General features: G+C 36.0%; 1 protein-coding gene across 1 annotated transcript in view; it reads left to right on the top strand.

Moving 5' to 3' along the window:
• Positions 1–13,481, top strand: part of GUCY1A2 (guanylate cyclase 1 soluble subunit alpha 2) — a 424,741-nt gene that overhangs the window by 373,949 nt on the left and 37,311 nt on the right. The window lies entirely within an intron of this gene.

The following is a 13,481-nucleotide window of genomic DNA, read 5'->3' as shown; positions in this document are numbered from 1 at the left end:
TGAAGCTTGAATGTTTATGCTATAGGAGAGTAGGAAAGCACATGATGGTGGATGTCAGGGCTACACTAGGAAGGCAGCTGGAAGAAGAGAGACTCTGGGCTTAACAAGCATTGTTTGTCCAAATGATTCCCAGTATTTATTTTAATATTTTAAGAAATGGTGTTTGGTCGAAGATGGGGTTTTCTCTCCATTCTTTCAGATTTCAAGTCCTCTGTGCCCTTTTAGATTATTTGGGGGAGTGGATGAGACTGAAAAATACATCAGACTATAGTTAACTTGGGAAGAATTGTTTCCAAACCAGCTAGGCTGGCCCTGAGACAACAGAACTATATTTTATCTCCAGAACTCTGCCAGAAACCCCTCCAGCCTCACAGGACCTGCCAGTACAGAAGCTCCATTTGCATAGCTTTTGAGATCACTCCATGCTAAAATAAGTGGGACCATTTTTTCTAACTGAAAGGGACATTAGAGGTCATTCTATAGTTTAAAAAAGGGGGCAGCTAGGTGGCACAGTAGATAAAGCACCAGGCCTGGATTCAGGAGGACCTGAGTTCAAATCCAGCCTCAGACACCTGCTACTTACTAGCTATGTGACCCTGGGCAAGTCACTTAAACCTCATTGCCCTGCCAGAAAGAAACCCAAACAAAAAAACAAAAAAAAAACCCCAAAATCAAAACCAAACCCAAAAAAAAAAAACAAACCATGAAACCCAGAATGGTTAAATGATTGGCCCATACACCAATCCCTTTGTGATGAGTAAAACTAAATCATTTTACCTGCCCCCTGGTGTGGGGGGGGAAGTAGCCAGGATTTACTTATAAATTAGAAACTTCAGCAACAGTTTAGGCATTAAGCATTTATTAAAGAATAAAGAAGTTAGGGGCGCAACTAGGTGGCACAGTGGATAGAGCACTGGCCTTGGATTCAGGAGGACCTGAGTTCAAATATAGCCTCAGACACTTGACACTTAACTAGCTGTGTGCAAGTCACTTAACCTTCATTGCCCTGCAAAAAACAAAAACAAAAACAAAAATAAAAAAACCCCAAAACAGAAAAAACAAGAGTAAAGAAGTTAGTAAAGAGAGAACACATGTCTCTGAAAGAATAGAAAAAACCTAGTTAAGATCTATGCAGGAGAGAGAGAAAGCCATCTCCACCTAGCAGATCACACTACCAAAGAGAAAGAGCCTGACTCAGTTCTACTGGAAGCTCCCTGTGGGATCAGAAGAGGGGCAGTCCCCACACACAACTCCAAGCTAATTGGCTGGTAGCATTCAAGTCCATTGATTGACATGACTTAAAGGCAGCCCATGAATTGTGAGGCAACTTCCGGGATGCCAATTCGACCTCGTAAAGGTCACCTCATGCTTTCTTGGCAGGGGGCCCTGGAGAGTAATAGTCTCACACTTTGAATATGAACCCAATTCATTTGACTCTAATGTCCCACACAGTTTTCTGTATCAATATTAGACAATGCTGAAACGTCTTAATGTTAAAATAAATGAAAAGCACAAAAGCAGAAAATGATTCCAGTGAATAGCCATCCTTTTGGAGAATGTCTGCAAATAAGCAATGGGTTCTATGAAATAATCTAGGGGACATATGATCCCTGATCATTATTTTAAAGACTGTATGTATGTATGCATGTATGTATGTGTCTATTTTGTATACATTTGTATGAGCACATGTATGTATACATGCATATATACATAAATCTGTTTCTGCTTCACTTGTTAATTTTGTAAAAGATCAATCAACAAATATTTGCTAAACACCTCTTACTTTGCAATTTGCTATTTACTAGAAATGCAGCACCTTTCTTGCCTTCAAAAACATTTTGTTGATCTCACTATAGAATAGGATCTGTTTGAAAGATTTAAAAGCAAAACAAAATAACTTTCCTCATACTTGAAGGACATTCAGCTATAGCAATTCTATGCAACTGTGCCAGTCATTTAATTACTACCATACTTTATCTAGCTTGTAACCCTTAATTCTAATTCTTAATAAAATAAGGCCACTGATAAACAGGAGCATTTGAACATGAAAATTTTTTTAAAAAGTAATTTGTCATAATGAACTTAAGAAAACTGGTAGAGATGTGCTGATACTTTCTGTGTACAAGAAGGAAAGTGAAACATTTTTTGGAAGCTCCAGATTGCTTATGAATAGAAAGGGGAGGTTATGAAGCAAGATAAGTAAAGATTACCCTTTAAATGATATTTTTAAATGTCAACTGCAATGATCATAAGTGGTATTGAAACCTTCATCCCACCCTGTCTGAAAAATATCTTTTCCCCCCAATTTTTTTTTTCTTGTAAGACAGTTTGGATTAGTGTACACAGAATATTCTTCAACTCTTGCCAAAGACACACACCATCTTAAGGTTGCTCCCAGAAGTCAAGTTTTATGTTATAGACTAGGTGTTGACAAACTACATCCCATTGTCCACTGCCTGGTTTGTATGGCCAGTAAACAAAGAATAATTTTGCATTATTAAATACAATTTTATTTAAAAATGTAATTTAAATACAACTTTATTGGGGGGTGAGGCAATTTGGGTTAAGTGACTTGCCCAGGGTCACACAGCTAGTAAGTGTCAAGTGTCTGAGGCCGGATTTGAACTCAGGTCCTCCTGAATCCAGGGCCAGTGCTTTATCCACACAACTTGATTTTAAAATGTAAAAACTGTTCTTGGGGCCATACAAAAGCAAGTGGCAGGCTAGATTTGGCTGCTGGGATGTAGTCTGCCAACTTGTGTCTTAGACTATAATATTTCCTATAGTATACAGTCCTGCCATACATTGTTGGTCCACCACAAATACATATATATATATATATATATATATATATATATATATATATATATACACACACACACACACACATATATATATATATATATATATATATACACACACACACACACACACACATATATATATATATATATATATATATATATATTGGTCCTGGTTGTGATTTCATAACTGTAGGCAGATCCTAGGAAAGAAACTCCCTCTACCCATGCACATCATCTGCAACCTATAGTCTTAAAGTATGACCAGTTACTGAAACAATGACTTGTCCAGGGTCACACAGCCAGTATTATCAGAGGCATGCTTAAACCCAGGTCATCCTGATTCTGAAGTCTGTTATATCCACTGCTCCATGCTGTCCTTTCTAATAAATACTTATTGAAATCAATTAAATGCCTTCATCCTCTCCAGATCAGTTTTGCAGGAGACCACTGCCAAAGAAGTCATTGCCAGACCTCTGGTAAGGAGTCTCTTTAGACTAGTCCTCCAGCAGTAGAGAGAGTCCATTGCTGAGAATGTGCTTTGGGCCTTTTGATTTTGGTAGGGCCTGCTGAAAAAGACTTTAGGAACCTAAAGCCATATCTACATCATCACAAGTCACTAGAATAATATAAAAAAAGTTGACAGTATAAAACATCCCTCAATCCTTTCACATCCAGCAAAAAATTACACCATTTTGTTGAATGTTTACAAAAAATAATTTAATTTTTTTATAAATGTGAGATATTTGTCCAATAATCAAGAAATAGATATATTAGGCATACCTTCCATTTGACATGGCCCATGGGTAACTTTCTTTTTCTTTTACTTAAAGAATAAAGTTTTGTTATGGTAGCCAATAAGCAGAATGCAATATTCATAGTTATAGGGCAAGTGTGAGACATAAAATCGCTACAAAATGGGATAAGCAACTGAATGTTATTGTAGGTTATTGACAGGCACTGAGGAAAGTAATAGAAAGATTTTGAAACACCAAAATACTGAACTCAGACACCAGGGCTCTAGTATGGCTACATGGACTATAGAGGAGAGTATCAGAACCTCTATAGCAAACCCCCAATTTGCTGCTAATTTTCTTAATTTCTCCAAGTAATTTCTCTCTATTCTAACATAAAAAACAAAACCTCAAACCCAATACCATGAGGCAACCCAAGCAGGTATTATACTTTTTTTTAAGGGGTCAGGAAACAGGTAATATGAACTTATCAGTGGTGTTCTGGAGTCAGCTCATGCCAACTTGTGAGACAATTGTTAAATTTTCAGTGTGACCATTTATGCCTCAAAAATTGGCAATCACTAAAAATAAAGTTTGATTTATTGTTTTGTTGATTTTCTAGAATTAAGAAAATGTTAATGCAGATTAAACTAAAATATGTTGTATATACTTTCTCCCAGAAGAGAGATGATTATTAAACACTTATGAGCACATCCCTGTTTATAATCCCCAAATCACACAATAAGTGGACACAAAAATGCTCACCCCTTTGCTCTTCTGGCTAGACTTTACATATGTTTATACCTTAGGTCCTGTTGATCTGTTGCCTTGGCCTAAAATGGAAAATGTGAGCACCTACTCAGAGCATGAATGTTTGGTAGCTTTGATAAGTTTGTATTGGCTGTTTGTAACTTAGACTCTGCCCTAAAATGCTATTTATATAGCCTTTTAGAGATACAAAACACTTTGTAAACATTATCTAATTTGAGCTTCATAATGACTCTGAACAGTAGTTATTCTAGGTACTATTATATTCATTTTATAGAGGAGGAAACAGGTTCAGAAATGTAACTTGCCCATGTTCAAACAGTTTGTAAGTGTCAGAACCAAGATTTAAACCCAAGTTTTCCCAGCTCCAAGTCCAGCCCTCAATCCATATACCAGGCTTATTTCTTGACTTGGAAAATTAAATATAAGTGTTAATAGAATACTTAAATATGAAAATAATGAAAATTAATTTATAATAGTGATCTTATACCATTTGTAAACATGGGTATTATTTACATTCCGATGTAAAATCAGATTTGTTTCTGTAAGGAATTAATTGTAATTTGGGGTTTCATGACCTCATCTTTTCTTCATCATGTTCAGACTGAAAAGATGTAACCTTGAAAAAGCCCCACCTAGGAGTTCCCCCACACCCACATTGGTCTGGCCAGAGTATAACGGAGATAGCCGAGGGGGTATGTTGAACTAATTGGACACTCAGCATGGCTAAGAACCTCCCTTCCGGTGGGGGAGGCAGAAAAGAAGGGAGAGAGAGAGACAGGAAGAGAGAGAGGGAAGCAGGTGTATGGTAGACCTTTAGACGGAACCAGGAGAGATTGCACAGCTGATTCTCCTTGGAGCTGCAGATTCCAGGTGGTGGTGACTTTGTGTTGTTCAGGCAAGACTAGCTCTTTCTGCTAGCTAGGCTGGAGGTAAGTTTGGGGTTTGAGTCAGTTTTCTTCAGCTAGGCTGTTCTGGGTAGCTGAGGAGCCAGAACTTGTTTGAAAGTGCTTGGGGGCCTTTTTACCCTAGAGATTTAGATTCTAATCATCTGGGAAGTGGATCATATCTTTCCCTTCTCCTGTTCCCTTTCTCATTGTCCCTGGCTCTATTAACTTCACTTGTGTTATAGATTTGTTCCCATTAATAAAACCTGATTTGTTTGTGGAAAAGAGGCTGTTAATTTCCTTTCTTATCAGTCTTAGTGAAATAACTGAAAAAAAGGCAGTTTGGAAGGGGAGGAAACTCTGGACCTAGAGGTCTCTCATTAGTTTCTAAACCCCAGAATTATGGCAAGCCACCCAATTAACTCTCCCCATACTAAATTTGGCCCATACATTTCTTCTACATTTTATTATTCAAAGGCAAAATTAAAACTACCCATTTTTATTCATTTTCTTTAGAGGTATTTTACCACCAATTCTATGGATCTAATCAGTAAAAATTCTCTAGTGTCCTCCCTGAAAAAGGTGATTTAACAACTTACAAATATCAAAGATGCAATGCTCCTTCCTCATTTCATTTCCTATAGGACATAAATGAAATGAGAGAAATGGTTGGTACTTCTGGAAGGAAGGAAATATGATATATAAAATAACACTAACTTAGGAAAAATAAGAAGTAGAAATAAAAAAAAAACTATTAGGCTTAGTAAGATGATAAAACTCCATTGTCCTTTCACAGAAAAAATGGATAATGTATAAAATAGGTAATATTATCTGGGACATTTTGAAATCTATACCTAGTTTTGTATCTAGTATGAATTGACCCATTAAAATCATAGATTCAGTCAAGAGAGTGTGAGTACACATCTTCTCTGGCTTGCTTGCATCCAAATTTAATTGCAAAAGCAAATTTTGGTCATTTGGTTTTCAAGGTGGAATATGAGCCAATGAGCTCTGTTATCATTGTCTTCTATTTTCCCTTTGTTCTTTCTTTTGACATTCCTGATTTTCTTTACTTTTTCTTCCTTGTGATTTTGCCTGTGACCAACTATAACTGTGTTAACACATGTAAGGTAGTGTGGAAAATTGAGGCAATTGTCTGAATAATTCAGTCCCCAAACAAACTATACCTGAAATATTTGAGTAACTAAGACAAAAGTATCCTGAAAAAGAATCAAGGCTTGAATGAAGTGAAAGGGGTAGTTACTTTATTATCTCATTTCATAATCAGATGACTTTCCAACCATTTTTGCAATTACCTATTAAATCTATGTTTATATTCTGAGTTTTCTGGAATATTCTTAAGAATATTTTTTTTTCTGAATTTATCCTAGAGAATCATTTTTGCTTTTATTTTTCCCTAGATAAAAAGTTATCTTTTCAAATACCTATACATTGGGTCAAGTGACAACATATTGTAGTGGTTAAAAGGCTAGCCTCAGAGTGCATAATACTTGGACTTGAGTCCTGTGTGTAAATTCACTGTAATTGTGGACAGATCACAACATCTCCGTGCCACAAGCAATGTTCTAAGACCATAGGTTACAGTAAAGTTGCTGATTTTCTTTGGTTGAGGGAGTTTCCACAGTAGGAATCTCATTTCACCAATGAAAATCAAAGATTCAGATCAGATAAGGAAGGAGGAAGAAGCAGAAAAGGAGAAAGAGGAAGAGAAGACCCAACAATACCCCCCCCCAAAAAAAACCACTGCACAATAAGCCCCCACAGCCACTCCCTATCATGCACAAATTATGCCAATCTAACCTCATCTCCTTTTTTATTTTTGGATATAGTAACTTGATTGATAGATCAGAGGTGCTATACACACAGTACATTTAGCAAAGCATTCAAAAAAATTGAGAGATGATATTTGAGTAGAGTAAAATTAGCTAGATTTGAAGTTGATTGAATGACCAGACCTAAAAAAAATATTGTGAATGGTTTGATATCAGTTTGGAGGTGATTCTCTATCTTTTCATTCTCTGAAACAGATGATGAGTCATAGAATACTATTATATTAATGGTGATTGCTTTACAAATGTTTATTTATTTATTTATTGTTTTTGCAGGGCAATGAGGGTTAAGTGACTTGCCCGGGGTCACACAGCTAGTAAATGTCAAGTGTCTGAGGTCGGATTTGAACTCAGGTCCTCTTGAATCCAAGACCAGTGCCCACTGTGCCACCTCACTGCCCCTTACAAATGTTTATAATGAGCACTACAATATAAGATGGAAAAAATGCCCTTTCACCAGTATAACATGTTGCCACTTGATCCTAGGTATATGGATTTGAAAAAAATAACTTTTAAACTGTCACACATTTTGTTTTTTATCTATATAAATAAAACTAAAAAAAAATTCTCTAGGATAAATTTATGATTTTTTTATCAGGAACACTGCAATATAAGTGGAAAAAATATGTCCCTTGGTATTATGTTTCTTATTCCCTTTGGGCACATGATAAAATCCAACCTGCCAATTCAGTACTTATAGCATTCAATTTCTGTGGTAGGGAAAAGTGTTTTTATAGAAGACACTTGGAGATATAATCTTTTCAAAACTACATTTGAGGGGAGATATGGAAATGGCCTATGTGTCCCTTTTACCTGCCTGTGAATCTGTTAGAGAATAGGGTAAGAATAGTACAGAAAAAAGAACCTGAGGTGGGGAAAGGAGGCAGAAGATTCTGTTTTCAGTGGAGGAAAGACACTTTTATGTCGGTGAGGTTACACTTATAAGAAGGATTCTAATAATCCATTTCTTTCAGGAAGATGGTATTACCTTGGCCAAACAAGGTCCTTCTGAGGATAGAGAATGCATGGGCCTTTGGGAGTACCCAGATTATAGAGAGAGGAGACAGTAAGTCCAAAAGTAGCAACATTATCTTTAGGATAGGCAAATGATAAATATAAGGGCACAGATTTGGGCAAAACCCTGTAACTTGGGAAACTATACTTCAACATACAACATTGGTTTATTATGAATTGATATCTCAAGGGGTAAGGCTAATAAAAAAGGGTTCCTCCAAATTAGAGAAAATTAAATAATCAGGCAAACAAAAGATGGGGGAAAAGCATAATACAGCCATTGTACTAACAGATGGATAGGGAAGAAAAAAAAGAAAATCCCTCCTTTAGAAGCTTTATTTTATGTGACTTACATAGAAAGGATAAGGAAAGGATATGTATATTTGAATTATTACTCTGTCCTTCCCCTCCATTTAACCTTCCCTTCACTATTCTTTCTCCAAACTTAAGTCATATTTGGCTTATGACTAACCTCTCCTTGAATCCATCCCCTTCATCTTCCCCCTTCCTGTCCTCCTGTTTCTATCTATATGCCTGTTGGCTTGAGAATGTTATATGAAGCCATAGATTTCCAATTTATGCCTATTTTAAAATATATGTAATAAATTGTACACATTACTTAAAAAGAATGTGTAAGCACATAATCTTGAATGAAAGTCTAGATTTCAGAATAGACCAAAAGGTGAAAGCAACTAGTAGTGAGAAGTAAATTAAGAGATCTCAGAGGAGTTCAGAGAAACCTGGAGGGTCTTGCATGGGCTGATGATGAGTGAGATGAGCAAAACCAGAAGAACATTGTACACAGTACCATCAACATTGTGTGTTGATCTACTGTGATGGACTATATTCTTCTCACCAATGCAATGGTACAGAAGAGTTCCAGGGAACTCATGATAGAAGAGGATCTCCAAATCCAGGAAAAAAAAAAAAAGAACTGTGGAGTATAGATGCTGAATGAACCATACTATTTCTTTTGTTTTTGGTGCTGTTGTTTTTCAATTTTGAGGTTTTTCGTCATTGCTCTGATTTTTATCTTATTACATGACTAATGCAGAAATATGTTTAATGTTATTATGTGTATATATACATATATATGTGTGTGTATATATACACACACACACACATATATATTGTTAAAGGCTAAAATTCTAGCTAAACTGTCTAAAATATCTAATGAGTGGTCGCCAATAAATTATAAGCTTTAGCAAGAGTTAGACTTTTAAGCATTTATTGAGGAGAATAAAAATTTGGTAAAGAGAGAGAGAGAGGCCTAGATTCCTATCTATTAAAGGGAGAGCACATTTCTAGCTCTGCTTTCCACCAGAGTCCAAAGGAAAGCTTGTATAAACAAAAGTTGGGAACTATCTTTACATGTAACAGGAAAAAAATAAAATACTTTATTAATTAAAAAAAAAGAGATCTCAGAAATTTGTTGCAACATGTTACAAGAAACATAAGTGAAGGGGCAGCTAGGTGGCAGTGGATAAAGCACTGGCCCTGGATTCAGGAGGAACTGAGTTCATATCCAGCCTCAGACACTTGACACTTGCTAGCTGAGTGACCCTGGGCAAGTCACTTAACCCCAAATGCCTCAACAAAAAAGAAGAAGAAGAAGAAGAAGACGACGAAGACGACGACATAAGTGAAGACACATACAGAAGGAAAATGAGGGACTGGATTTAAACTTACTATACTTGTTGATTGATGAAACTATTTTAAAAAGTAGACACTTAATAATGAGATCAAATAAGATAACAGCAAATATTCACAAAACTAAGAAGGATAAGCAAAGGAGCTGCTACAGGGTAAATGCTTGTTTGTTGATTAAGATCCTGTGCTAAGGGGGGCGGCTAGGTGGCACAGTGGATAAAGCACCAGCCCTGGATTCAGGAGTACCTGAGTTCAAATCCGGCCTCAGACACTTGACACTTACTAACTGTGTGACCCTGGGCAAGTCACTTAACCCCCATTGCCCTGCCCCCCCAAAACAAAAAAACAAAAACAACAACAACAACAACAAAAAGATCCTGTGCTAAAAGGCACCATAGAGGATGATACAGTATTAACATATAGACATGCTGTAAATAGCATAATCATTAAATTCCTAAAAGAAAAAAATAACCCCCTTGCAAAAATGTTTAGATAGCAATACAATAATCATGGGTAATTTTTAGATTATTCTTTCAGAAATAAATTACTACAATAGAAACACTAAGCAAAAAAAAGAAGAAAGGAAAATCATGGAACTGAATGGGTTAATGGAAAAATATATTTAACAGATTTCTGGCACCTTCTGTTTGAAAAATCAAAAAGAAAATACTGATTTGTTAGCATGCCATAGTATTAGTACTAATGCTAGTACTCCAAGTACTCCTACTCTTACCACCACCACCACCAGCACCACCAGCACCACCACCACTAACAATGGCTAGCATTCATGTATGATTTGCGGGGTGGGGGGGTGGGGGGGTTAGTTTATTTTTTGTGAGGCAATGAGGGTCAAGTGACTTGCCCAGGGTCACACAGCTAGTAAGTGTCAAGTGTCTGAGGCCAGATTTGAACTCATGTCCTGTTGAATTCAGGGCTGGTGCTTTATCCACTGTACCACCTAGCTGCCCCAACTTTTAGGTTTTCCAAGTATATTGCAAACATTATCTGTTCACAACTCTGGAAGGTAAGTGCTAGTATTATCTCCATTTTACAGAAAAAGAAATGCTGAGGTTAAATGACTTGCCTAGGGTCACACAGCTAGTAAATGATTGAGGTTAGGTTTGAACTCAGGTCTTCCTGATTTTAGGCCTAGCACCCTATCCGGGAAGGAAAAAGAAAGACAAGAATGAAGGAAAGAAAAAAGGAAGGAAGGAAGGAAATAAATAAATAAATATCTAAAAGTATAGAAAAGGCCACACTGAAACAAAAAGCACTATTGCCTGAAATGGTAAAACAATGGGAGCTTGCCCTATAAGTCAAGGGGAAAAGAAAACATAGTCTCCTATTTAAAGAAAAGATTCCCTCCTATTTGCCATAATTTTATAAAAGCTAATTATAACAATAAGAGAAGAGAGAGACCAATGGTATAAATATTGGCAAAAAGGAGACACACTTATTCCCCTTTGTAGACAATGTGATGGTTTACATAGAAAACCCCAGACAATCAGTGAAAAAACTAGTCAACATATTTACTAACTACAAGAAAGTAGCACAATACAAAATAAATGCTCCCAAATTATCATTGTTTCTATGTAGTACTAACAAAAATCAGGAAAATATTATGAGAAATTCCCATTCAAAATAACTCTTAATTATAAATATCATGGAATTATCCTGCTAAGACATAACATACCTTTATAAAAATAAAGAGATACTTAAATGATTGGAGTATTATTGTTCAGGATCATATTTTACCAATATAATAAGAAGTGTCTGTACCATCTATGCTAGCTTACTAATTTAATACTATCCCAATCATACTGTCAAGGGGTTACATTTTCAAATTAGAAAAAAAATTCAACTAGAAGAGCACAATGCCTAATACCTCAAAGGGGAACAAAAAGAAGAAAATGAGGGTCTATATAATATTAATATATTTTAAAATTATAATACTAAACGGTAATCATAAAAACTATTTAATAGTAGTTTAAAAGTGGGAAAATAGATTAGTGGGCTAGAATAAGTAAGACTTCTAGATGCAATCTCCACAGAAATCCAATATTCAATTATCCAAAGAAAACAAAAAATTCGGGGAAAGATTGTATATTTCATAAGAAATATGGGGAAAACTAGAAGATAATTTGGCAGAAAGTAGGTATTTTACTTTCCATGTAAAGGTTCAATTACATATTTAAAGTCATATCACTTTTATAGAGACTAATGAGAGAAGGTATTCTTATTACCTCTTATTAGTGGGAGACTTCTTAACTGAACAGGGGGTAGTAGATATTATAAAAAACTGACCATTCTGACTACATAAAATTATTTTTTTCAAACAAAATCAATGAAGCTAAGAAAAGAAAAGTAGTTAAGTGGACCAAAATGTATTTTATTTAATTTTGATAAAAGTCTGATTATATATATGTTATGGGCCCAGAGCACCCCAGAAGTTTTATGGGGTACATCAAGGAACCTTCTCCTTGAGAAACTAAACCAAAGGACAGACACACCTAAAGAGATAAGTGGAACCAGATCGGACTGAGCTAGCTCCTGGACCCCCACCCTTCATTCCAGTCTCCTCTACCCCAGGGGAGATAAGATTAGGTGTGGCTGCTGCCTTTGTGTCCTGAGGAGAGAGATGGCTTGAGAGATCTGCAGCCACCCCTCACCCAACTCCCCCAGCCACCACCAGAGGGGGGTGGTCCTTCCTCACTAAGGGCACTTTCCACAGTCAGATGGTCACCCCCATCAGTCCTTTATAAAAGTACCTGCCTGTCTCCTGCTCAAGGAGATTGTTATCTCAGAGTCATGTTCTGTGCCATGCCTTTCTCCCCATGAGAAGTCCAAGGATTTCTCTCTTGGTTTCCCTTCCCCCTCTCCTGAATAAACTAATATCTTATTCTAATTGCTTTTGTATGCAAGAGGGTGTAATTCTTTAAAGAGGAATTCCTAAGGACCCCAAACCCCTAACCCCTATCCCAAACCCCCTACCCCATTTTCCCCATTTTATAATGGCATAGACATAGATACACACACACACACACACACACACACACATATATATACACACATATACCCACATATATATATATGTATATATATATACATACATATATATATATATATATACATATACATATATATCAGACCCAAATAAGTAAAACCAAGGGCCATTCTCAATGGATAAGCAGTTATAGGCTATTAACAATCTGTTTAAGAAGAAAAAATATATAAATGATAAAAAAAACTTATGTAAAAAATGTTCCAACAATTAATAATATAAGAAATGCAAATCCATTTAAATTGCTAGTGATGACAACTGGGTACTGTATGCTGTCTCATGCTTGTTCTACATCTATTGATATGATCATGGTTTTTATTGTTTTATGGTATTTGGTGATTATATTGGTATAGGAACTCCAAACAAGGAAATTTCTTCTCGAGAGTCTAAGCATTGTCTTGTTCCAAATGAATTTTGCTATTTTGAAACATTGTTCCTTTCTGTCAATAAAAAAGACTTAGGTGTGAAATATTGTATTTACCGTTGGGTAAAGGATAGCTTTTGTTGACTTTCCTTAAAAGGATGCAAAGAAAGGTTCATCCAGTGGTAGACAGTAATTAAGAGGAAAGGACTCATTAAAAAATAAAAGATGATAAGGTTTGTTGTTGTTTTTTTTTAATGGAATGATCTGCTTTTAGTAGTAATTTTCTCCATCACAATAGACCTTAAAATAGTGGATAGATGAGTAGTTGCTAGTGATGTTCTAGGGAAAATTA

This window comes from Dromiciops gliroides, chromosome 3, assembly GCF_019393635.1.
Source record: "Dromiciops gliroides isolate mDroGli1 chromosome 3, mDroGli1.pri, whole genome shotgun sequence".
Taxonomy (NCBI): domain Eukaryota; kingdom Metazoa; phylum Chordata; class Mammalia; order Microbiotheria; family Microbiotheriidae; genus Dromiciops; species Dromiciops gliroides.
This window is presented reverse-complemented; position numbering and strand designations above follow the sequence as displayed.